Genomic DNA, 27,655 nt, shown 5'->3' on the forward strand with positions numbered 1-27,655 from the left:
ATCACGGGTTCACACTCTGCAGCTCTGGGCATTAGCCTGCTTAATCTCCACTACGGCCCCCCCGCGGCGGGATGCCTGGCTTTCACCTTGGGGATGCCCATTACGGGTATCTCACATGGAAAAGCCAGGACGGGTTCCCAAGGCAAGCGCCGAGATGCTTACGGGTAATCGAGCGCTATATAAGACCGCATAATAATAATAATAATTGATGCATGTTGAGCTTTTCATCTTTTTTTCACAGCTGCTGCTGGTGGTTTTAATGAGTGTTTGACCATTTGCAGTTCCTTGGGGCTTCTATTATCGGGTTCCCAGTTGGTATTGTTAATCATATGAATTTGGACAGGAATGGGTGATGTTGGATGGACGATTGTCTCTTTGGGTCATGGGATATTGGTGAGGGTTAGAGGGATGTAAGTTTATGGAGGTGAAGAATTGCGTGCTCACTGGGGTCCTGGATGGTGCTGACACTATTAGGGTGGAGTAAAGGAAAACACTGGAAGGTTGTAAGTGTAAGGATTCTCAGCTGCATCTTACAGTTGGACAAAGTAATTCCTAATTAGTAAAATGGTAAGTTATAGTGACAAGGATATTCACATAGGAAGTGTGAATGTAAATAGAATGAGAGCCTCTACCAAGGTTAAGCCCTTATGTTAGAAATCTATATGCTCAGGCCACAAATTATATGCTTACAGGAGATGCAATTGCCTAATCGTGATTCCCACAACCTGGGTTCTGAGATACTTGCAGTATTTGGAACGAAGACCTCACAACAGGGAGTTGCCCTCTGGGCATGGAGAAAATAATTGTCTGTAGGGAAGGTAAATATTGATAGCTCTGGCAGTTGAAAAATAGTTGTGGTTAAAATGAAATTTTTAAATTATCTGTATGTTCCATTTATGCTCCTAATATAGATGATCCATCTTTATGTTTATTTTTTTGGGAGAACTGCACTTATAGACCGAGCCCACGGTCCTCCATGGTAATTTAAATCTAGCAATTCACCATGGGGTTGATTCAACATCTAATGGTATTTCGGCAAATAGGCAAATGTGGAAATCTGGAGGCTTTTTAAAGCAACTTCTGAAATCATATGCCTTATGGATGTCTGGAGGTTTTGTCATCCATGTGGGCATGTACATACATTCTTTTCAGTACTTCACCATTTGTTTTCACATTTTTATATATTTTTTGTTAGTCAAGTATTGCTTCCATATCTATAGATCAAACTTATTACACAGATTATTTCCGAGCATAATGCGCTATCTCTTTGTACAAGTTGTAACTATATCCAGATGTCAGTTTAACCACCTAGATGCCCATTTGATCTTAAACTCTTAATTGATGGCTCCTAAAATAAGTTTATGGAGGCTATCCTGAAAGTTTATATGGATAGCTGTTAGACCCAGGGGTTTCGGGCTGGCTGAGATGCATCAACGCTAGTTAGAATCCACTGTTCCAAATAGGATGAGGACCATACACTTGTCTGATAACCTGTGCTCACCCTCTGGTAGCTTGGCACCGAGCAGTAAGGCTTGTCCTCAGGTCTGGAGTGTAAAGTACTAGCACAACCCCCCCCTCGCAACACACTGCATTTACCACAAAAAGACTTCACATTTTATGTATAAGAAAACACTTGTCTTTATATTACACATACTGAAATCAAAACGAGATATACAATGTATATAAAGTCTACAGTTATACGCAATTGTCAAATTTCCCTATTACATTGTATATATGCTTTAAAGTTGTATGCAATTGTCAGACTTTCCCATTGCAGAAAGGTCAAACAGTCACCAGTCTCTGACTACGCCTCTTGACCCTGTCGCTCAATCCCTTAACTCTACCAACCAATGATACACATTGCCCCGGCTGGTGCCCTGCTGACTAGACAGTCGGAACCAGTTACTTAGTTTCGTCCATCCTGATTAGACATCTGGATGCCCGACAGCACCTGCATCAGTGCGGGATTGCTATCTCCCGATAGACAAAAGGTTGTGATCCAGGAAGCTGGCATGCTTCCACATCTGGAGAAATGTTTTCCCCTCAAGCAGAGGTGTGACCTGTCGTAGATGCCAGACAGTCAGCTGCAGATGCCAACATGGTGTTTTCCACAACAAAGCACCCAGTGATGTGTATCCAGGGAGCGGGAGCAAACGACCTCGGACACAGGCTGCAATGTCTGGCACTGTTGTTCTCCCGATCTGGAGGCTAAAGACAGTATCAGCTACTGGCTCAGGTACCCCCAACACCTCTTGGACACCACATGCTCTGGAATGCTAGTGGCTGCAAGAACGTGTCTCTCAGACTCTGCAAGCTTCACCTCACTCCTCAAACTCCTCACATCCAGGCACCTTAGATAGCTGCTGATCTTTGCCCAGATACTCCTCTTGCACAGCGACATGATGGTGTATGTCAGGACGGTCCTTATCCCAATCCCAATCACGTCCACCTGATGCCACTGCACCCAACGTGATCCTTACGATCTCATGGAGACAGTGAGAGCCTTTGTGTCCCTGTGATCTGGGGGACAGGAGGCAATCTCACTGTCCCTTGGAGAGTACTTTGAGACCCAGGACACAACAGTTGCCATTTAGCTGCAGGGCAGCAACATCCAGGCAAAATGCACCAAGTGATAGTCCCCTTCCAGGAGCATGACAAGCTCCAAGCCACCACAAGTCTGTGGATAGTTCACTTACAGTCCCTCCTGCCCTTACCATTCCTCGTGTCAATATCCCAGTATCAAACTAGCATAGTAAAGTTCTAAATCAGAAATTCTACTTTCGGATGCCAAAGCCCCAGTAGTTGAAACTACCTTGGCTTTGAAGATATGATCAGTTCAAAAGGCCACCTTTGAATTTCACAGGCCCTCTCTAAATTGTGTCCTATCTGCCATCCTACCAAGGGAGGTTTGATCACAATCTTAAGTGGGGCTAAGACCCAGCCCCATGGAATGCAGGTGCCAATTGCACCCCCACAAAACCATCCCAGAAAAGCCCCTCAGAGGCTGAGTTTTGCCGTTTCTAGTGAACCCCTAGTTTATGGCCCTCTATCAGGAATGCACGGATATGTTTGTGCCTTTAACACCCAGTTGTGAATTGAGAGACAGGTAGCTAGACACACAGAGTCGCAGACATCAAAATGCCCACTTTCCCAAAGTGACATTTCCATCACCGGAATTTTTAACCCCCTCCCACTACGGGAGAGGATATGCTATTATGAACTCATCAATACCAAACACTATACTGTTACTAATCGGCCCGTAGGAAATAATGCTCGACAGCCTTTCCCTAAATCCCCTCCTGCTAATCCAATGCAAGAAGCAGGCCCTATCATACTGAAAACACCATCTGGTGTCATTCCTGACTCTTGCAGGTAACACATACACTCACCTGCCCAAACTCTTCACAATACCTCACCCTGTCACCAGGTAGAACTCTGATTTAGCAGGAGACATGCAGAACCTTGGCACGTAGCTTTCCAAAATGCCAAACCAAGTAAAAGTAACCCATGCAGACAGGCCCCACCAGGACAAACCTGTGGCACAAACGATGAGCTACCACTGTGGATGGTACAACCGGAGTGGCAGGCCCATGGAGGTGCATTCGAGATGCATGCCCTTGTATAGGTCTTACCTCATGTCAAGGGACTTACAGCCAACTCAAATCAGATGCTCATATATACACTGCTCCACAGTATGTATATGATGAGCACAGGGCTTTGACACTACACTGCACTGTTAAGCATGCTCCAGGCCTAAGGCAGCAAAACAAGGTCAAAAAATGAGGTCGGCAGCCAAACAGGTGAGGGAAGACCATGGCAACTAAGGCCAGGTCTAACAATATCAGTAACAGATCAACTTCTATCACAATGGTTATACGCAGCCAGATTTTGAGCTGCGCTATTAGACAAAGTCAGACTTCTAGGGCAGCAAAAAGATCTCTATGACTAAGCCTTATGCATTTAAAGATTGAGTATGCGATGCATATAGCCACAGATATCCCCAAACTCATAGGGCATCCTTAAATTATAAACAACTTACTACTCTTCAAATGGCGCTTAAGAAGAGGATCTTGATGGGGCTAATCGGAAATTGCAGGTTTCTTAGAGTTTATGCTTTGAGAACAGCTTAAAAATGTAATGCTTATTACCATTTCAAATTAAGGAGAACAGTAGGAATATAATATCCATCATCGGGGATTTAACAGGGCAATTGATCCATGCGTCTACCTTGCTTCAGATAGGCTATGGCATTACTTTCATCTCTTACTGTTTGTAGAGTTTGCACAGGAGGGTTGTCCGAGAATGTTGCTGTTACTCAAGTAACAGAACAGGGTTGTTCTTTTTAACTTCAACTGTATGCAGTATATTTAGATTTGTATAAACAATATTTTACTGCATTAACTTGTTTTTCATCACTTCAGTTGCATAATTCAGAGATTCGGGTGCTTGCTTATGCTGATGATAATGTTATGTTTTCATCTGGACCCTCCTTGGCTTAAACAGCAAATTGAAATAGTGGAGCAGCAGTTTGGGGCTGTCACTTTAAGACATTGAATGTGGTAAATGTGTGCTCTGAAATATCCGACCCTCGCTTTGTTGACTCCACAAATGTTCTTGGGGTACACGTTTCTGTGGATATGGAGGAAGTTATCTGCCTTAATTACAGTGATATATATGAGGATTCCATTTCAACCTTTAGGAAATGGGATCACTTGATTGGTCAGTGTAATATGATAAAAACGACTATCTTGCTTTGCTACCTTTATTTATTTCTGTCTATATTTTCTTATGTTCCGAAAAAGTATTATTATTTCAGAAAAGTCAAGGCAAAAGCTTATCTGGCATTGCAAGAAACGATTCTGTAGGAATTAAAACCTTAAAGTTTCTTGAAACTTAAGCGGTATTTCACTTCCATCTATTTGGTTATATTATATTTCAGTTATCACGGAGAGGGTGGAATGGTATTAGCAGCTTATTCCCGGAATATCAGGGTGAAGGGCAGCCAGTGAAGCCACTAAAAGTTCTGATTGAGAAGGCACACTTTTTAAAATACCAGGTTTAAAACTCTCCTTATATTTCATAAAATATGGCGGAGCAGAACTAACCTGTGTAACCGCACCTGTTTCAACTCGCTAGTTTACAATCCTATTATGCGTTCATATATACATAATAGCTATATATCTTGCTGGGGAGACCTGCACATCATCACTTTAGGACAAATTACTGGTGCTAGTAAATTGCTCCCCTATGTGGTACTACAGAAAGACGGTCTAATGCCCAAACAGGGTTTCTTTCAAATACTTACAGTTAAGAAGCTTTCCACAACAATTTCCGACTAGAGAAATTGATTTTACAAGTGATGCATTTCTGAAAGTTTTTTAGCAATATCCATTGAGGTGATATATGTTTTTTTATAATCTCTTTAGCGAGACGATGGGATATTATTTTGATCATCTGGTAGCAAAGTGGAATAGACATCTTGATACCCAAACCTATTCAAGCACCAAAGCACATAGGCAAATCTCAGGCATCTATCAGGAATCAAGCAGCTGACTCATAAACAACCCACTCTCTTAAATCCTTTTTTCAGGGGATAGGAGGAGAATCTGAAAGCAGTGTAACTGAAGTAAATACATGTAAATTGATACTTGTATAGCGCACTACTCACCCGCAAGGGTCTCAAGGCGCTTGTACGAATACCGCTGTGGAACCCATCCTGGCTTTCCCTGTGAGGTGTCCACTCCTGGGCACCCCCAAGGTGGAGGCTAGGCATCCTTAAGTGATTGTGTAGGTGAGAATAGAAAGTGTAGGTGGTGAGGTTAAAAATGTCTTAGTTGTATCAAAAATAGTTTTATTGTCTGATCACTAGGGGGCCGTTGTGGAGATTAAGCAAGCTATTGCCCAGAGTTGCAGAGTGGGACTCCATGATTGGAATAGGCACCGAGGCGAGAATTATCAGGTCCGTGGAATTTTTGAGCTCAAGACCCGCCGAGGTGGGGAATTGAACCCTGGTCCCGGGCTAGACCTCTGCATCAGGGTCTGCCGCTCCAACCATTGAGCCACACTTCTCCACTAGTCCAAGGAGGAATGATGTCAAGAGAAAGGGGATATGAGTATTAACACAAGACCATTGAAGCAACATAATATAGCTATCTTCCTGGCTGAACAAGCAGCCAGCAATGGGGAGGGGGCACCAATAAGGGGGAATTTGTAAAAACAATCGCTGAAAAGATCACTGATAAGGCAGAAAGTACTTCCACCATGAGGGGTTAAGAAGACTGTGCCATTTTCTCAGAAAATACATGCAAGGTTCTCAGCAGCGGCTGCCTCTGAACGGGGTGGTGGTACTGGGGTAGGGGGGAATGGATCAGAAAAATAAAATAAATAAACTTCCCTTGTTATGTTATGTTATGTTAAAGGAATTTGTTAAGCGCACGTTCACCAAGCAGTTTCATGGCGCCTTCTCCTCACTCGTCACGGCAGCACGCCTTTCCGCCACCCTCTTACTCTGCATTGGCAGCAACGGACGGAAACTCTCCCAGCAATCACGACGCTGCATGAGCAGCGCCGTGATTGGTCTGAACGGCCTGTTTGGCACTGCAACCTCAAATGGTTCTTAAAAACAATTTCTTTCCGAAATTGACAAAAGTTTTTCCGGTTTTACCTAGAAATGTTCCCCAGTCCTGGAAAACTTTGTTGATTTCTGTTTTGCACAAAGTACATGTGCTTATGTTTTTTTATTGCAAAATAAATCAGAGGAAGTGTAAATACACTTTGTTCACCTAAGATAAATATTTCCCCCCCACCCTGAGAAAACACATTACTTAATTCCTCACCAGTTTTGTAAGTGTTTCCTTAACCTTCCTTCGGAGGCAATGGATTTACACTTTCCCTTAACAAGAGTACAACATCAACCTTTTTCAGGATGGAAAAAGAAATTAAAGAGGCAGTTGTGAACGGTAACAAACATGTAAGTTCACGAGTGTTTACTAACTTGCAGGGTATTTGCCCATGAAACACGCATTCCCTGCCTCCTCAAAATACATGGTTGTAGAATTCCTTACGTATCAACAAGAAGAGAGGTAGAGAGGTAGGGAGAAGGGAACACTCTTATTCCTCACTAATCATCATAAACAACAATGTAAGAGTGTTCGTAGCTCATCAAGAAGGACAAGATCTAGAGCACAAAAAGAAAAAATAGAAAAACATCACACATTTGGTGTTATAGAAAACCCTCACTCACTGACCTGGTCGGTTACATGCTTCATCATTGGGCCCCACTGGGAGTGGCCGAGTGCCACCCCAGTGTGGTTCAACGCCAGGTTTACTGCGGAGCGGGTAATGTGAAGTCGTGAGTGGCTAAGTGATTGTGTAGGTGAGAATAGAAAGTGTAGGTGGTGAGGTTAAAAATGTCTTAGTTGTATCAAAAATAGTTTTATTGTTTGATCACTAGGACATATTAAAATATGTGTAGGAAAACTGAGCCAAATAAATTGAAAGGCTTGTTTCCAATAGATTTACGTGCTGGTCAACATGTTTCTGCCAATGTTGTTGTTAGTTTACCTGGCCTTCGTCAGGACCTATCATGTGCTAAACCCTGGCGGTATGGACAGGCTAAGGCCCACCCTACCAAGGGACGTGAAAGTTAAAATTATGTCGAAAAAGTGCCAAAAATGGTAAGGTACTCGCAAAATTTGGAGTCCTTAAAAAGTTTTTTAAAATGCACCTGTGGAAGGAAAGTAGACAGACACACATGAAAAGATATACAAACGATTAGATATCTTAATTCAGAGGCATATCAGTTGTCAATGGTGACTCTGTGCTCCAGTGGTAAAACACACACACACACGATGGGGACTAGCGATAAATTAGGGCCCCGCCAGTGGGTATGTGCTGTTCTGCGTGGATGTACAGCAGACCCGTATTGCAATAGTCGATGGACTAAGCTTTAATCGATAGGTACAAAGTTGCACCCATCGAGGCGCGTGAGTGTCTGATTGCGCCAGCAGCCAGTGAGCTAGGGGTGATCAAGCTCCAAGAGATTCTAGCGGTACATAATAGAAACTGCGCTCGAAAAAGCGCGTGAGGAAAGGGGAAGGATCAATGGACCAAAGGCTAGTGACCACTACTCTGTAATAACAAAATAAAATGGTTCTCACTTTTCTGGTGAGATACTACCGCACCATAGACCTCGGGAGGGGGGTGGTGATGCACTTGGCACACCCTGGAAGGAGAGGGGAACAAAGGGGTTAACCTACAAAAAAGCGCAAAGGGGTGCAATGTACTTATCTGAAAGCGATTCCTTCGCGTTACATGCACTTACGCCCTCAACGTCAAGCACCCGCTTGGTACCTGCCTCTACCCTCGGGAACTGGGTCTCGTAGATGAAGGGCTGAGCCCGGTGCGAGGATAATATAGTCAGAAAGCAAGGACGTTCGCGTTTCCGGGGTGGGCGGTGCCCGTGTGGTAGAGCGTGGCCAGAGCCAATCAGTGGCTACGCTCAGGTGAGGATGGACTCCTGTCTCGGAAAGACTAGAATGGTGAATGTCTGTCCATCCAGGCTGCAGTTGATACCTAAAAACTTTATTGAGTTCTGGGCCGGTGTTGAACGTGACACCTGGGCGGTGGGCAAAATAGCAGCAAAGGGACCAAAACGGATTCCCAGGACTGCTTAGTGAGGGCAAGCACAATGGGATTGGAACGTATATGGAAAGACCGCAACTAGACAAATGAAGCCGGCGTACACCGTTAATAGCAGGGATTAGGTGGCATAATCGGTGCGTACTCAGTACAACCTTAGCTAGTGACGATGTGGGAAGGCAATTCTGATAGTTTAAAGGATGATATAGCCAGAGTGTGGAAGTGTGATGCCTCTATGTGCGCTCATGAGGACGGGGGTGCAGTCCTGGAATTAGAAGTACTTTATTTGAGAATAGATGACCACGGTATCTCGTCGTTGAGTCCGTGGATGTGGGTACCCAAACGGTACACCCACCTTTGCTCCTTCTCAAAGAGTCTGTCTGCAATGTTTGTGCCACCGTTGATTTGTTCAATTATGGTCCACCTTAGATCGTTAGTAGTGTGGTTGATCTTCAAGAGGTGATCACTATGTACCCACAAGAGAACTTCGATCTTCCTCCAGGTCCCTCCTCCAGATCCCTCGCTTCACTCGCAAAAAGTGGGGCGGGGCTAATTTCTCCACCCTAGCTCCAATCTTCTGGAACTCACTTCCTGACCACCTCCGTTCTGCCACTCAGTATCTCCCCTTTCGCAAAGATCTGAAAACGTTCCTTTTCAGCCTAGCCTTCCCCACTTAAACCCCTTCAAATATCCCTTTCTTCTCTTCCTGGTCTTTTTGTTTTTACCTCAGTTGCCGATCCCCCCAGCGCCAAGAAACCGCAAGGTGTATGATGCGCTTTACAAGTATTTTAAATTAGAAATTAAATTAGAATCACTCATTTTGGTGGATGCCTTCCGGCATCTGATATTGCTCCTCTGCTCACAGATCCTCTGTTTTATTTTCCTCGTGGTCATCCCAATATATCGTAACTCGCAAGGACATGTGATTTTGTAAACCACGTTGGAAGAGTTACAGTTAGTGTGGATTTTTTGTATCCAGGTTTTTCCTTGTTCCAATGAGAGGGTTTTCGTTGCTGCCGTCATGTGACACAAGCTGCAGTTGGAGCAAGGGAAGTGCCCCATGATTTTAGGTAGGCCCCATGCATCGGTGATGCTTCGGATTGCGGTGTCAGCAGTCTCTTTCGGTCGGGTATGTACCAGGGGGTCCTTCAGGCTATGTCCTTTTCTGAAAGAAAACAGCGGTTTTTCCCATGTCTTCTTAGTGCCTGAGATGATTTTCCAATTCTTGTTGATGGATTTTTTCATCAAGTTGGAAAGACTGCTATAAGTAGTCATGCAGGTTAGTGGGGATTCTTCGGGGGGTCTATGAGAGGTCTCAAGCAGGGCTTCACGTGGTTGGTTACGTGCACGCTTGAAGCCCTTGTTTAGGATATGGCTCGGGTATCCTCTTGCTTGCAGTTTGTCAGTAAGGCCTGAAGACTGTTGTTTGAAGTCCTCAATGTTGCTGCAGTTTCGTCTGATCCTCAGGTATTGGCCATAGGGTAGATTTTCCTTCAGGGGGCGCGGGTGAAAACTGGTGAATTCAAACAGATTGTTTTTAGCAGTGGGTTTGTAATGGGTTTTTGTCACAAGTGATGTGCCTGTGTTGGTGATGACCACGTCCAGAAAGACCACTTCGGTTAAGCTGACTGTGTTAGTAAACCTGAGGTTTTTGTCTGCCTTGTTGATCCATTCTAAGAATTGTTCAAGGCGGGCCATACTCCCTTTCCAAATTAGGAGGATGTCGTCGATATATCGCCTCCAAAAATAAATATGGGGGGCGAAGGGTTTGTTGGTCGGTAAGATGTGTCTGGCCTCGAAATCATAGGCATACAGGCCCGCCACACTGGGGGCAAAAGTGCTGCCCATAGATGTACCGGAGCACTGAAGGTAAAGTTGACCTTTATGCGCGAAGAAGTTCTCCTTAAGGGCGATGGTTGCACAGTCAACGATAAATTTCTTTGGGGTGTTGTATTCCCAGGTTGTTGAGTCCAAAAGGGAGCCTAGTACCTTGATGGTGTCATCTTGCAGGATACTAGTGTATAGGCTCTCTATATCCAGAGTGGCCAAAATCACTGTGTCCTTATCAAAGGACAGGGTTTGTAAGAGCTGGAGGAGAGTTTTTGTATCCTTTAGGTAGATGGGGGTGTCTTGGATGATCGGTTTGATGAAATGATCACAGAAGATCGAGAGTGGTTCGAGTATCGAGCCAATGCCTGACACTATCGGGCGTCCTGGAGGCGGTGACTTGTTTTTGTGTGTCTTTGGCAACGTGTAAAAATGTGGAACAATACCTTTGCTGTTAGAAAGTCAGCCTCGTTTTTAGATAAGTGCCCATTCTCTTCTGCATCCTTGACCATGCAGGTAATGCGGTTCTGAAGTTCTGTGGAGGGGTCTTGGTTGAGGGGGGTGTAATTCCTCATGTCATTCAGAAGTTCCTGACAGATTCTGTCATAGTCATTAGTATTCTGAATTACTATCCCGCCACCCTTATCTGCGGGCTTCAATGTGATCGCCATGTTGTTTTTCAGGTTTTCAAGGGCTAGGTATTCAGCTGTGCTGAAGTTGCCAAACGTGGTAGGTTGTTGGCATGACTCTAGATCCTGGAAGACTGCTTGTTCGAAGGCTGTGATAGCTGCGGGTACTGTGTGGGATGGTGGCATAAAAGTGGACTTGGTCCGAAGACCTGTGCCCCCATTCCGGAGTGCTGCATTGGGATCATCCTTTCCTTCAAAGAAGGCCTTCAGTTTCAGTTTCCTGAAGAAATCGGTGAGTTCGCAGTGTAGTTTGAACTTATCGGGATGTGCCATCGGAACAAAACCTAGACCTTTCTCTAGGACCTTCATTTCAATGGCTGTTAGTTCTATGTCCGATAGGTTGGTGACAAGGCTCACTGCGTTCAAAGGCCACTCGTTCCTGGTAGCGGTGTCTTGCTCCGGGTGTGGTTGCCTACCGGGTCTTCTGTGTCCCAGGACACCTGGTTGGTTGTTCCTCTCCTCTTGCCCCTTCCTCTCCGGCCTCTCTCTAAAAAAGGCGGCTAGTACTGTGTCTGGAAGTGAGGTGGTTGCCAGGCAGGGTTCCAGCCCATCACAGGAAACTGTGGTTGGTGGAAAGGAAAGGGTGGCGGTCCGCATCCTGGTGCAGGTGCTGTCGGCCATCTAGGTTGTTGATTGTAGTCCCCTGCTCTACCTCGGTTGCCTCGATTACCCCGTCTCCGTCCTTGTCGGTTGGAGCCATTACTGGACCCACTGCTGTTGGATGAGTTGTCATCCGAATAGTCAGTCTCTTTGTTGTTCCTTGCCGGTGGGGTGAAGTTAGGGTCAGCATAAGGGTAGATTTTATTGAATTCAAATCGTTTAAGATCCTTTTGGAACTTGTTGACTTTCGACTGCATGAGATTCTCTTGATAGTCGTTTAGTTCGCGATTGATCTCGTCAAGCTTCTTCTTATAGCCAGTCACAGTGGTCCGGAACTGGGATTCTGTCTCTTGAATTTCGACCATTAGTGCCTCAGAGAGGCGTAGTGCAGTCTTGATTATCAAAACGAGCCAATCATGTGTGCAGTGCCACGCGATCATGGCCCATTCTTTACGGAATGTGGCATCATTATGAAAAATCCGGGGTGCATTGGTCACCAAAAGCCCTCGCGGTGCCGTATTCGAAGTCAAGTATTGCTTAAGCATTGTTCCATGCAGAATGGTGCGGATGCGCTCCCGTTTCTGCTCGGTAAGTTTGTCCAAATCTGAAGTGTGGGCTATGGCTTGTGAAATTGCAGGGTCAGCGAAAAGAGAGGAATCGAAAATGATCGCCTCTATTTCGGCTTCTGAGTAGGTTAGTCCTAGGTTCGCCATGGTGTGGAGGTCAGTAGTGGTTGGTGAGATGTAGAAAAAAGCCTCAGGGCAAGAGATAGACAGATGTGTGTACCTGCCTGGACTGAAGAGGACTCTCACAGCTGTGCGCTGCTAATTACGTATCAACAAGAAGAGAGGTAGGGAGAAGGGAACACTCTTATTCCCCACTAATCATCATAAACAACAATGTAAGAGTGTTCGTAGCTCATCAAGAAGGACAAGATCTAGAGCACAAAGAGAAAAAAGAGAAAAACAACACCCATTTGGTGTTATAGAAAGCCCTCACTCACCGACCTGGTTGGTGACATGCTTCATCATTGGGCCCCACTGGGAGTGGCCGAGTGCCACCCCAGTGTGCTTCAACGCCAGGTTTACTGCGGAGCGGGTAATGTGAAGTCGTGAGTGGCTAAGTGATTGTGTAGGTGAGAATAGAAAGTGTAGGTGGTGAGGTTAAAAATGTCTTAGTTGTATCAAAAATAGTTTTATTGTCTGATCACTAAGACATATTAAAATATGTGTAGGAAAACTGAGCCAAATAAATTGAAAGGCTTGTTTCCAATAGATTTACGTGCTGGTCAACATGTTTCTGCAAATGTTGGTGTTAGTTTACCTGGCATTCCTCAGGAACTATCATAAGCTAAACCCTGGCGGTATGGACACGCTAAGGCCCACCCTACCAAGGGACGTAAAAGTAAAAATTATGTTCAAAAAGTGCAAAAAAAGGTAAGGTACTCGCAAAATTTGGAGACCTTAAAAAGTTTTTTAAAATGCACTTGTGGAAGGAAAGTAGACAGACACACATGAAAACATGAAAAGACATACAAACGATTAGATATCTTAATTCAGAGGCGTATCAGTTGTCAATGGTGACTGTGCTCCAGTGGTAAAACACACACACACAGGATGGGGACTAGCGATAAATTAGGGCCCCGCCTATGGGTATGTGCTGATCTGCGTGGATGTACAGCAGACCCGTATTGCAATAGTCGATGGACTATTGCATTAATCGATTGGTACAAAGTTGCGCCCATCGAATCCTTGATAAGGACACAGTGATTTTGGCCACTCTGGGTATAGAGAGCCTATACACTAGTATCCCGCAAGATGACACCATCAAGGTACTAGGCTCCCTTTTGGACTCAACAACCTGGGAATACAACACCCCAAAGAAATGTATCCTTGACTGTGCAACCATCGCCCTTAAGGAGAACTTCTTCACGCATAAAGGTTAACTTTACCTTCAGTGCTCCGGTACATCTATGGGCAGCACTTTTGCCCCCAGTGTGGCGGGCCTGTATGCCTATGATTTCGAGGCCAGACACATCTTACCGACCAACAAACCCTTCGCCCCCAATATTTATTTTTGGAGGCGATATATCGACGACATCCTCCTAATTTGGAAAGGGAGTATGGCCCGCCTTGAAGAATTCTTAGAATGGATCAACAAGGCAGACAAAAACCTCAGGTTTACTAACACAGTCAGCTTAACCGAAGTGGTCTTTCTGGACGTGGTCATCACCAACACAGGCACATCACTTGTGACAAAAACCCATTACAAACCCAATGCTAAAAACAATCTGCTTGAATTCACCAGTTTTCACCCGCGCCCCCTGAAGGAAAATCTACCCTATGGCCAATACCTGAGGATCAGACGAAACTGCAGCAACATTGAGGACTTCAAACAACAGTCTTCAGGCCTTACTGACAAACTGCAAGCAAGAGGATACCCGAGCCATATCCTAAACAAGGGCTTCAAGCGTGCACGTAACCAACCACGTGAAGCCCTGCTTGAGACCTCTCGTAGACCCCCCGAAGAATCCCCACTAACCTGCGTGACTACTTATAGCAGTCTTTCCAACTTGATGAAAAAATCCATCAACAAGAATTGGAATATCATCTCAGGCACTAAGGCATGGGAAAAAACGCTGTTTTCTTTCAGAAAAGGACGTAGCCTGAAGGACGCCCTGGTACATACCCGACCGAAAGAGACTACTGACACTGCAATCCGAAGCATCACCGATGCATGGGGCCTACCTAAAATCACGGGGCACTTCCCTTGCTCCAACTGCAGCGTGTCACTTGACGGCAGCAACAAAAACCCTCTCATTGGAACAAGGAAAAACCTGGATACAAAAAATCCACACTAACTGTAACTCTTCCAACGTGATTTACTTAATCACATGTCCTTGCGAGTTACGATATATCGGGATGACCACGAGGAAAATAAAACAGAGGATCTGTGAGCATAGGAGCAATATCAGATGCCGGAAGGCATCCACCAAAATGAGTGATCACTTCTTGCAGATCAACCACACTAACGATCTAAGGTGGACCATAATATTATCCTCGCACCGGGCTCAGCCCTTCATCTACGAGACCCGGTTCCCGAGGGTAGATGCAGGTACCAAGCGGGTGCTTGACGTTGCGGGCGTAAGTGCATGTAACGCGAAGGAATCGCTTCCAGATAAGTACATTGCACCCCTTTGCGCTTTTTTGTAGGTTAACCCCTTTGTTCCCCTCTCCTTCCAGGGTGTGCCAAGTGTGTCACCACCCCCCTCCCGAGGTCTATGGTGCGATAGTATCTCACCAGAAAAGTGAGAACCATTTTATTTTGTTATTACAGAGTAGGGGTCACTGGCCTTTGGCCCATTGATCCTTCCCCTTTCCTCACGCGCTTTTTCGAGCGCAGTTTCTATTATATACCGCTAGAATCTCTTGGAGCTTGATCACCCCTCGCTCACTGGCTGCTGGCGCAATCAGACACTCACGCGCCTCGATGGGCGCAACTTTGTACCTATCAATTAAAGCTTAGTCCATCGACTATTGCAATACGGGTCTGCTGTACATCCACGCAGATCAGCACATACCCACTGGCGGGGCCCTAATTTATCGCTAGTCCCCATCGTGTGTGTGTGTGTTTTACCACTGGAGCACAGAGTCACCATTGACAACTGATACGCCTTGGAATTAAGATATCTAATCGTTTGTATATCTCTTCATGTGTGTCTGTCTACTTTACTTCCACAGGTGCATTTTAAAAAACTTTTTATGGTCTCCAAATTTTGTGAGTACCTTACCTTTTTTTGCAGTTTTTTGACATAATTTTTACTTTCACGTCCCTTGGTAGGGTGGGCCTTAGCGTGTCCATACCGCCAGGGTTTAGCACATGATAGGTCCTGACGAATGCCAGGTAAACTAACACCAACATTGGCAGAAACATGTTGACCAGCACGTAAATCTATTGGAAACAAGCCTTTCAATTTATTTGGCTCAGTTTTCCTACACATATTTTAATATGTCCTAGTGATCAGACAATAACACTATTTTTGATACAACTAAGACATTTTTAACCTCACCACCTACACTTTCTATTCTCACCTACACAATCACTTAGCCACTCACGACTTCACATTACCCGCTCCGCAGTAAACCTGGCGTTGAAGCACACTGGGGTGGCACTCGGCCACTCCCAGTGGGGCCCAATGATGAAGCATGTCACCGACCAGGTCGGTGAGTGAGGGCTTTCTATAACAGCAAATGGGTGTTGTTTTTCTCTTTTTTCTCTTTGTGCTCTAGATCTTGTCCTTCTTGATGAGCTACGAACACTCTTACGTTGTTGTTTATGTAGAATTCCTTACACAAAAATGTTTGTGTGAATAAATAAAACAATATATGTGTGAAAGATTAACTCTTCTAAATTTTTAAAAAATAGATTCATTCTCATAAATAGTGATATTTCAATGTGTAATTTTGACTTACATGCACAAATAGCTCGGAAAATAAGGTCCATTCTGTTTTTGTAAATATGCTTTCAAGCAGACTACATGCTCTCAATACAGTTGTGTGTGCTGCACCTTAAGTGTGAGATGCTCATAAGTATACACACATGCACACTTACCAGTGGCAACTGCCTCGGAACGGTGGATGGTGGGGGAGAGGAGAATGTATAAAACCAATTTTAAAAAATATACTTCCCTTGACGCAGCTGCCGCTGCAGCACACTTCTCCTCTGTCCTCTTTGTCTGCACTGGCAGCACAGAAAGAAGATTCCCCAGCCAATCACGATGCCGCATGAGTAGCATTGTGATTGGTCTTTGCAGCATGTTTGGCTGCCCAGGCTGTGCCTGGGAGCCTGAGCATGTTCTCCATCGGGCTGTGCAACAGAGCCTGGTTGATAACATGCTAAGTGCGCATAAATGTTTGGATAGCTCAAGAGGTCTAGCCAAACAGTTATGCGCATGTAGGGAGTGCAAACCACACCTCACAGTGCACAGCCCCTCCCCAACCTGGCTCCAGTCCCACACAGAAAAATAAAATGATAATAACGTCTTGTTAAATAAAATGATAATAAAGTCTTGTTATTATCATTTTCTTTTTCTTTTTGCACTGCTCAAATGGCAATGGGGCCACGTGCCTTCAACTTTGCCTAGGAACCGTCACTGACTTACACATATCTCTTGGCCTGTCTCATTAGGAGTGGAGATGGTAACCTATAGATTAAAAATAACTTTTATGTAGACCTGGAAAGAGGCACCACATCTGCTCTGGCTAACTTTAAATCCTGCCGCCACTCCATCATTCCCTTGCTATGACTATTAGATGCAACTGCCCACTGTTACACTTAGGGTGGGAGTACAGCAAGGGTTGTAGACATCAGCCTCATAGTGTAAAATATTATTTCCGCTTGGCCGCGATGAAGAGCCCCTTGGTGGAAAAAGTACCTTGCAAGGGTCTCCGCACCCCCTCGAATTTGGAGTTTTCCTGGGATTCCACCATGCCCTGGTTAATAGGAACCTTAGTAATCCTTAGGATTACCCTCCCCCGGGTATGCAAGCACATCCCTCCACCACCAAAATAAAATGAAAATTCAGTAGATTGATTTGTGAGTAATATGCATGCCCACTGTAGTAGCATCATCATGTACAGCAGGCTGGGGGAATTCTGAGGGATTCCTTGAACTTAGACGAGGGACAAATTGGGGCACTACCATCAACTCTGTGGTGGCAGTCCCAAATACCATCTGCCCTGCCAGACCATGTACAATTGTGTGGAGAATTTCACCATTGGATTCTTACTGGCTAGGGTTTCTGTGGGCAGATGGCAGTGGCACTAGAGAAGGCACGGATGTTGCTGTCTGATTAACCCATCATCACCTCTGCATTGTAATTGGTAGGGTGTTAGCTGTTTTTTGGACACCATACAGGTATCAAAATGCTTTGATGGATTGAAAGAACTCAAGACCATTATTTAATTTTCACAATATAACTTTTCTACCCAAACGTCATCCACCCAACTTCATAAGTACCCATTTCCTGGGCTTAGATTTACTAAACTTCATGCAGCGTATCACTTAAGTGAAATCTGCAGCACTACATTGTACAAATGGAAAATTAGTGCAGCACCATAATTACAGTCACCAGTTGTGCAAAAATGTTTAAAATGTTTGTGTAATGATCAACATTGAACTTTGGCGCAAAGTCAAGCCCTAGATTTTTAGTGTGACATTTGTAATTGAGGTACAATTTTCAGTACAAGGTCTCCAGGATGTCAACTGTTCAAAAGTACGTTGCACAAAATGTGTAATTTTGTACAAATTAAACATTATGATCTTGGAATAAAAAGCAATATTTTGCTTCCCCTTGCATTAGCAGGTCTGGCTTTGTCCGAGAGTGACATATTCTGGTCAATGCTGTTTGTTATGCTTATATAACATAAGAATCTGGCTGCAACAGTTTGGAAAAACGTATTCTGAAAGACCCAAGTCAAATTAATTTCTCCCCTTGGTCTGTGTATTAATTTCACATTTAATTATACACTTCTTCACGCGTTCATTTGTTATAATTGAAAATATTAAAAACAGAACAATTGTCCTCTTTTTCAATGAAGACCTTTGAAAACAACAAAAATTGGGAACAAATATATAAAAAGACGTGTAACTAGACAAAGAAACATTTATGACACTATGGAAAAATAAATCATTGCAAACCTAATAGAAATGTTTTGTACACAATGCCTTGATGAAAACGGTATGTCACTAACAGTCTAACAAGATTAGAAACCAGTGGAATATGTCACTGATAATAAGATTTGTATGACCCTCTTGGAACTGGCTCAGGGATTCTTGCAATAACGATCGGGAGTGGAGTTTTGTATTCCACTAGCCATCATAAAACATCTTCTGCTGTTGCCCTAGTCTTTGTTGTTAACTCGTTTAGTACCCCTATATTTAGTGGGTTCTCATTAGGACCTAGACTGGACGTTTTCTGTGGAATAAATGATATGTAGAATTAATTAACTGACCTCCGCTCATATTCGTAATTAATTCCATTTGTAACCTGAAAGAGACGTAATCTACCTCAAATCTTCTGTCGCAGAAAAGCACGAGGATTGTTGAGTCTCCTATTGTCCTAGTGGGGGACCATTAATTTCCAACCGGTATGAAAACTGTGAATATTATAGTCACCATATTAGATTTGAAAGGTTCATGTGAGGTTGATTCTGAGCTGCCGTAAAATGAGAGTTCATTTTAGTCCTCTATTCATCGTATTGGGGAGATCACTATTCTCCAATTCTCTCCTATTAACCAGCGAAGATGAAGGGATAACCTCATTTGTTTATCTGTAATAAGCAAGTAATGTTGTTTATAACTGACTTGCAGTGACTGGCTCACACAGAGTTTAAACTTTGTGAATTAGATTAGTCCTTGCTTAAAGAGCTAACTTGTTTGCACTGTTTTTGGCAATTATTCAAGCAATTAAGTAAGGACTGAGCTCACTGGTAGACAGGTTAATCCATTGTTAGTGGATTTTAAACAATATTGCTACCGCGTTTATTGCTGATGAAGAGTTACCAGGTAACGTAATTATGTTTCTACCCAGAGCGACATTGTAGCAATCCGAAGTTTCACTTGCTTTTAAGCTTCTATGAGTGAACAACCGGTTGTTTGTAATGCAACAGGATGTTTAGTGTCACACTAATAATAATAATAATAAGAATAATATTAATGATAATAAATAGAAATATAAAGGGTACAACAAATAATGTTTAAGCTAAACCTCAAGAGAAAGATGCTCAGGAAAAAGTAGACACGTTTTCATATATATACAGCCAAGGAGCAGATACTGGGGGTTGTGCTAAAAACGAAATGCAAGAGGCATACATTTTAAAGTAAGATGAGATATCTGCCAAACTATGGTGAAAGCATTTGGGAACAGGAAAAAGGATGGAAAAGTTGCAGCAATGAGTCGAAGTACAAATTGAGTTTCCAGCAATGTTGAAAGGTATGTGCTTCAATAAACTGTATAAAGTATGCCAAGTGAAGGATGTGAACATACTAATCAATGACATTAAGAGTTAAAAATAGCAATAACTATAATGCCTAAGCTTTGATAGGACACTATTTAGTGTTTCTTCTCCTAGGGCTTCTGTTTGAGGAACCAACTTGGCATTACTAGAGCATGCCAAATGTGGAAAAGGAGGGTTCTAGGAAAAGTATAAAAAAAATAAGAAATACTCTCTCTTCTCACTTAATTTTTAGTTAGATGATTTCACTAGGTAAGGTTCAGAGCACTAAGCTGTCCCTTATCGTTTGGAATGCCAATGGTCTGAGACCTAAGAGGAAACAGGGACTGGTGAGTGAGAATCTTCAAAAATGCAAGGCACATATGACGGTTTTGCAGAGACTTACTTAACTATTAGAGAGTCAGATTAATTATACAGTGGCCAATCATGGGTGCATAAGTTGATTAGCTGATACCAGGCTTGTTTTAACTAAGGACTGGAAATTCTACTCAGGGAATACAAATTATACAGTGATGTGGAAGGATCAGGCCACTGAGTTATAGCTAAGGTTAAAACAGTTTTGGAACATTTGTTTGAGCAGGATACTATGGGCCAAATACTAATGAATATAATCATTTGAATTGTTCATTAATTAACGTATTCGAGTGCAACAGTAGCGAAAATGTTGGATAGCGTAGGGGTAAACATTACTATTCCCACCTCAGAGAGTGCAACAGTAGGGAAAGCGTTGTATAGCGGGAGGGTAAAAATGAATGTTCCCACTTCTTCAGTGAGTGCAACAGTAGGGAAAGATTTGGATAGCGGGAGAGTAAAAATGACTATTCCCACTCCAGAGAGTGCAACACTAGGGAAAGTGTTGGATAGCATAGGGGTAAAAATTACTATTCCCACTCCAGTGAGTGCAACAGTAGGGAAAGTGTTGGATAGCATAGGGGTACAAATTACTATTCCCCCTCCAGAGAGTGCAACAGTAGGGAAAGTGTTGGATAGCGTAGGGGTTAAAATTACTATTCCCATTCCAGTGAGTGCAACAGAAGGGAAAGCGTTGGATAGTGGTAGGGTAAAAATCACTATTCCCACTCCAGTGAGTGCATCGTTAGCGAAACCATTGGATAGTGGGAGGGTAAAAATTACTATTCCCACACCAGTGAGTGCAACAGTAGGGAAAGCGTTGAATAGCGGGAGGGTAAAAATTACTATTCCCTCTCCAGTGAGTGCACAGTAAGGAAAGCGTTGGATAGCGTAGGGGTTGAAATTACTATTCCAACTCCAGTGAGTGCAACATTAGGGAAAGTGTTGGGTAGCTTAGGTGTTAAAATTACTATTCCCACTCCAGTGAGTGCAATAGTAGGGAAAGTGTTGGATAGCGTAGGGGTAAAAATGACTATTCCCCTCCAGTGATTGCAACAGTAGGGAAAGTGTTGGATAGCGTAAGGGTAAAAATGACTATTCCCACTCCAGTGAGTGCAACAGTAGGGAAAGTGTTGGATAGCGGGAGGGTAAAAATGACAATTCCCACTCCAGTGAGTGCAACATTAGGGAAAGTGTTGGGTAGCTTAGGTGTTAAAATTACTATTCCCACTCCAGTGAGTGCAATAGTAGGGAAAGTGTTGGATAGCGTAGGGGTAAAAATGACTATTCCACTCCAGTGAGTGCAACAGTAGGGAAAGTGTTGGATAGCGTAAGGGTAAAAATGAATATTCCCACTCCAGTGAGTGCAACAGTAGGGAAAGTGTTGGATAGCGTACGGGTAAAAATGACAATTCCCACTCCAGTGAGTGCAACATTAGGGAAAGTGTTGGGTAGCTTAGGGGTTAAAATTACTATTCCCACTCCAGTGAGTGCAATAGTAGGGAAAGTGTTGGATAGCGTAGGGGTAAAATGAATATTCCCACTCCAGAGAGTGCAACAGTAGGGAAAGTGTTGGATAGCGTAGGGATTAAAATTACTATTCCCACTTCAGTGAGTGCAAGAGTAGAGAAAGTGTTGGATACCGTAGGGATTAAAATTACTATCCCCACTCTAGAGAGTGCAATAGTAGGGAAAGCATTGGATAGCGGAAGGGTGAAAATTACTATTCCCACTCCAGTGAGTGCAATAGTAGGGAAAGTGTTGGATAGCATGGGGTAAAAAGTACTATTCCCCCTCCAGTGAGTGCAATAGTAGGGAAAGTGTTGGATAGCGTAGGGGTAAAAATTACCATTCCCACTCAAGAGAGTGCAACAGTAGAGAAAGTGTCGGATAGCGTAGGGGTTAAAATTACTATTCCCACTCCAGTGAGTGCAACAGTAGGGAAAGTAACGATTTCATATTTAAATACAAATACATTAATTATCAATACCAATAAAACATTAATGAACATTAATTACCAATAACAATTGTTTTAATATTTATTAATTATAAATACCAATAAATATTATTTATTGAAAATTAATTACCTATTATTAATTAACAACACATTCTTTTTCAATACCAACAATGAATAAGTAATAAAAAACAGTAAATTATCAATACACAAAAATAATTGCAATAATAATACATTACAATTAAATTACTCCCACCCTATTCCCCTATAAACTCACAACCGGCTCAGAATAATTAATTAATACCATTAATATGAGTATCAATTATTAATCAATTATTAATAATGAATTACCAATTAATAAACATTAATTACAAATAATATTTAACAATAAATAAATTATCAATACCAATAAAGAAAAATAAATAATTACTTAATACCAATTAAATTACTTCCCACCCTATTCCCCTAAACTAAAACGCAAAATTAAATTAAAAATAATTAATATTTCCTAAAAAATAGTATTTAATTTACTATATTAAAATTACTTCCCACCGTATTCCTCTATAAACCCACAACCTGCTACAGAATTAAATTACGCAGAAAATAAATAACATATAATTCATTAGTTAAAAAAAATTTAAACATATGTTACAAAAATAATACATACTTATGCCTATAAGGCCTATTTAAGAGGAATGTTAACAAAGCTATTGATAGGAAAAGCTAGAATAGCAAGAATAGAATATCTACAAATAAAGGACAATATGGTCAGAAATAAAAAGCAACAACAACAATAAAATATCTCAGACATGACACAATAGTTACTGTTAAAAGAAATAATTAACACTCAAGCAAAGTTCAAGCTAAATATTACTGCAAAAACGTGCAGAAACTATAGGAGGTAAGCAAAGCATGGAAGTTTGAATAGGGCAAAGACTGTTGCACAGATGTAGCCTGGAAAGTAAGATCAGACTTGAGAAGGAACTACAAAAGGGATGTTTTAACTACACATACAGATCTATAAACTAGAGATTTAAAGGAGAAAAAAAATATGTGGAATCTATATCATGAAAACCTAACCCTTGAACTGGATCAATTAGAAATTGGTTGAACAAACTGCACTTGCCAACATTAACAAGTTAACAAATGTATAAGCTGAATAGGCTCATAACAAAAGAAGAGATTTAAAAATCCTGAGATGTATACATAGAAGTAAAGTGGCTAGAGTTGAAGATATTCCATTCTATTTTGACAATGTTATTTCAGTCAATATTACTCCATGGAGCATGTACTCCAACTTCATGAAATGAGGTGATCATTTCCACAGAAGCATACAAGGAATCAATGCAATGCCAGTAGTACAGACCAATTTCTCTCTCGACTACTGACTAGAAAATATTTTCAGGAATATCGGCCAAAATATTGAGGAGAGTGGTGATTGTATTAGTACATGAAGATCAGAAAGGTTTTATACCTGGACAGCAAATACAAGACCTGACATTACTATTTATAGGTGGAGTAGATTCCCTTGTTACCTTGGCAATAGTAATTCTCAATGCATTAAAGGCTTTTGATAAAGTTGACTGGGCCTACCTATGCAGAGTGCTTGAATGGTTTCGGATCAAGGCAGTTTTCAATAAGGCTATACAGGCGCTATACAAAGCACCCACTGTTGAAACTGTAATAAACAGTATCAGGACATTCAAATTTGAAATGTCAGGGGGTACCAGTCTGGGTTGACTCTTGTCACCTGTTATGTAGTCTTTGCATAGAACCACTTGTTGGTCAATTAGGATCTAACAAAAATATTACCCCATTTATTTGTGGCAAAGTTGAAAACATGGTGGCATTGTATGCAGAGGACTGAACAATATATACTGCAGAATTACAGGCGATAACTGATACTTTTAGCAGTCTGCTGGAGTACTCGACTCACAATTGCAAATTGAAACTAGTGGCCTGGAATATGAATGTTAGGCTGGTCAGCCTTAGAGTGGTATTCTCCCAAATTTGTTGCTGTTCTCCTCCATTTTTGATGATCTCATTTTTGCTGGCCTTAGAACTCTGCACACTTTACCACTGCTAGCAGTGCTAAAGTGCATGTGCTCCTTCCTTAAAGCATGGTGTTAGATCTGTCTGCCTGTGGGTAGTCCCTCCAACTTATTATTTATTTTGTCCCCTTTTTGCCCCTCATACTTCTTGATTTTTATGTCCACTGGATATTTTTGTGGTGTTGGCAGGGGTTAGATGCTCTTTTGCCCTCATAGTTTTTACCTGGGGCCTAGTTGCCTTCCCTGACTAGAAGTAAGGGTTACACAAAATGGTGGTTCTCAACTGCCATAACTGTCACCCCTGAGATAGACCCATAGGACAACATAGGGACGCTCTAGAACCTTCCAGCTGGTTCTGGAAGCCTAGGGCTAGCCTATAAAAGGGTCAACGCTAGGGCAGCCATTTTAGATGTAAGGAGAACCATTGAGAGGCCAGCTAGGAGTCTAGACCACCGGTCAAGGAGGATAGTGCACTGAAGGCGGGTTTATGGTCATTGGGGCTGTTTTCCCCTACTGTTGACACATCCCCGCGAGTGGATCTGACCCGGCTTGAGTCCTCGATAACTGAAGGCTGTACCAGGACCCCCAAAAGATAGGAGCCGCAAGATGCTCCGATTCCCATCTCTCAGCTTACCCCCAGTGGTGTTAAAGGCACGGCGGGTGCTGCAGGGGGTTACCACACTTCTGCCATGTGCACTTCCCAGTCATCGGCTTGCCATCTACCAGTGAAGTGGTGAGGGGGCTTGAGGAAGTCGCTGAGCGGTGGTGTTGCTGGTTCCGCTACTGTGCGGAAAGAGGAGAGCAGTGTTTCCCCTTTGCGCAGGCTCGGTGGAGGCGTGACCGTGAGGAGAGTCCTGGAGAGGGAGCGGCCTGAAGCGCCAGCCTAGAGGTGAGAGGCGGCAACGTTGTACAACTCCCGCGCAGGACCGGAAGCGCAGCGCTTCACAACAGCCCTTCGCGAGTGAACGGTGAGGGGAGGCGCTGACAGAGGTGCCGCGGTGTCTCCTTTCCGCGCAGGTCCGGCGGGAGGAGCGAGCACCAGGAAGCGTGGGCGGAGACCTCCCTGTTCCTTGGGGGACCGGCCCTAGAAGCCTGTGCATCCAAAAGAGAAGCGCAGGGAGGAGACTGGATCCTCCGGTCAGCTGAGTTCCATCCCGCTTGTTTCCCTCAGAAGTACGAAGTAAGTGAGGAGGGGAGGCGGGTCAAGCGACGAGAGCTTTCTGACACACAAGCTAGGTTTGGCCAAAGCGGAAGCAGAGGAGCTGGGTAGGAAGAGACCCCGAAGGAGAAATAACGATACAGTGAGCTGGCTCCAGTGTGTGGGGGAGGTGTAACTCCTCAACTGTTATTTACTCTGGGCCAACTAGAAGGTGGGAGTACTGGAGAGAACCTAACGGAAGCATTGACTGTATTATCCCAGATAGTAGGCAAGGATTCTAGATGGTACAGCGCCTGTTCCTCTATTGAGTGGGTAAACTCAGGAACCTGCTCTCTTAGAAGCAGAAGCTTTCCCAAAAGCTTAAGCCAATTCTTAGGGGATTCCTGAACTGAGGATTTAACAGAAGCGGATAACTGAATGTAAGGGAGGAGTTTTGGGTTCATATTGACTTGCAATTACCCTGCTGGCTAATGACTGCCTGAAATCCTCATTAATATTTACAGTATAGTTTCTCTTTTGCTTCCTACTGAAATGTGATGAGTTTATGAAGTCTTATCTGCTTTGATAATCTAAAAAGTGCCAAAGAAGAATTGCTTTTGTATTTTTGGTGCCAATAACTTCATAAATGTTTTCAGGTACCTATGTGTCAGAGGAACAACCTTGATGTTGATTTAAAGAATTATATGCAACTACAAAACTAATTTAAGAAAGGATAAAGCTTTTCTACTTTTATAAAAAAAAGAAAGGTGTAGTGTCATTTTTGAGTGGATGGATGGATTGTTACTGAAGGGTGTGACGCAAACTTAACGCATGTTCCCTGGAGTTAGGCCTTCCCACTTAGTGCCAAGCTACCGTATGTGACTTGGGAATTCCTAGGTCCAACACATGGTAACATTGACTTATCCCAAAATGCATATTTAAATTACTTATAAGTCCCTAGTAAAGTAGTACTACATGTACTCAGGGCCTGTAAATTAAATGCTACTAGTGGGCATCCAGCACTTATTGTGCCACCCAATTAAGTAGTCATTTAAACATGTCTCATGTCTACCAATGGAGTGTATGTGTGCAGTTTTACACTGCCATTTTGACCTGCGAATATAAACCTCTTGCCAGGCACAAACAGTCGCGGTGCCGTATTCGAAGTCAAGTATTGCTTAAGCATTGTTCCATGCAGAATGGTGCGGATGCGCTCCCGTTTCTGCTCGGTGGGCCTTAGCGTGTCCTTACCGCCAGGGTTTAGCACATGATAGGTCCTGACGAATGCCAGGTAAACTAACACCAACATTGGCAGAAACATGTTGACCAGCACGTAAATCTATTGGAAACAAGCCTTTCAATTTATTTGGCTCAGTTTTCCTACACATATTTTAATATGTCCTAGTGATCAGACAATAACACTATTTTTGATACAACTAAGACATTTTTAACCTCACCACCTACACTTTCTATTCTCACCTACACAATCACTTAGCCACTCACGACTTCACATTACCCGCTCCGCAGTAAACCTGGCGTTGAAGCACACTGGGGTGGCACTCGGCCACTCCCAGTGGGGCCCAATGATGAAGCATGTCACCGACCAGGTCGGTGAGTGAGGGCTTTCTATAACAGCAAATGGGTGTTGTTTTTCTCTTTTTTCTCTTTGTGCTCTAGATCTTGTCCTTCTTGATGAGCTACGAACACTCTTACGTTGTTGTTTATGTAGAATTCCTTACACAAAAATGTTTGTGTGAATAAATAAAACAATATATGTGTGAAAGATTAACTCTTCTAAATTTTTAAAAAATAGATTCATTCTCATAAATAGTGATATTTCAATGTGTAATTTTGACTTACATGCACAAATAGCTCGGAAAATAAGGTCCATTCTGTTTTTGTAAATATGCTTTCAAGCAGACTACATGCTCTCAATACAGTTGTGTGTGCTGCACCTTAAGTGTGAGATGCTCATAAGTATTCACACATGCACACTTACCAGTGGCAACTGCCTCGGAACGGTGGATGGTGGGGGAGAGGAGAATGTATAAAACCAATTTTAAAAAATATACTTCCCTTTACGCAGCTGCCGCTGCAGCACACTTCTCCTCTGTCCTCTTTGTCTGCACTGGCAGCACAGAAAGAAGATTCCCCAGCCAATCACGATGCCGCATGAGTAGCATTGTGATTGGTCTTTGCAGCATGTTTGGCTGCCCAGGCTGTGCCTGGGAGCCTGGGCATGTTCTCCATCGGGCTGTGCAACAGAGCCTGGTTGATAACATGCTAAGTGCGCATAAATGTTTGGATAGCTCAAGAGGTCTAGCCAAACAGTTATGCGCATGTAGGGAGTGCAAACCACACCTCACAGTGCACAGCCCCTCCCCAACCTG

The sequence above is a fragment of the Lissotriton helveticus genome, chromosome 4_1, assembly GCF_964261635.1.
Source record: "Lissotriton helveticus chromosome 4_1, aLisHel1.1, whole genome shotgun sequence".
In the NCBI taxonomy this organism is placed as follows: Eukaryota; Metazoa; Chordata; class Amphibia; order Caudata; family Salamandridae; genus Lissotriton; species Lissotriton helveticus.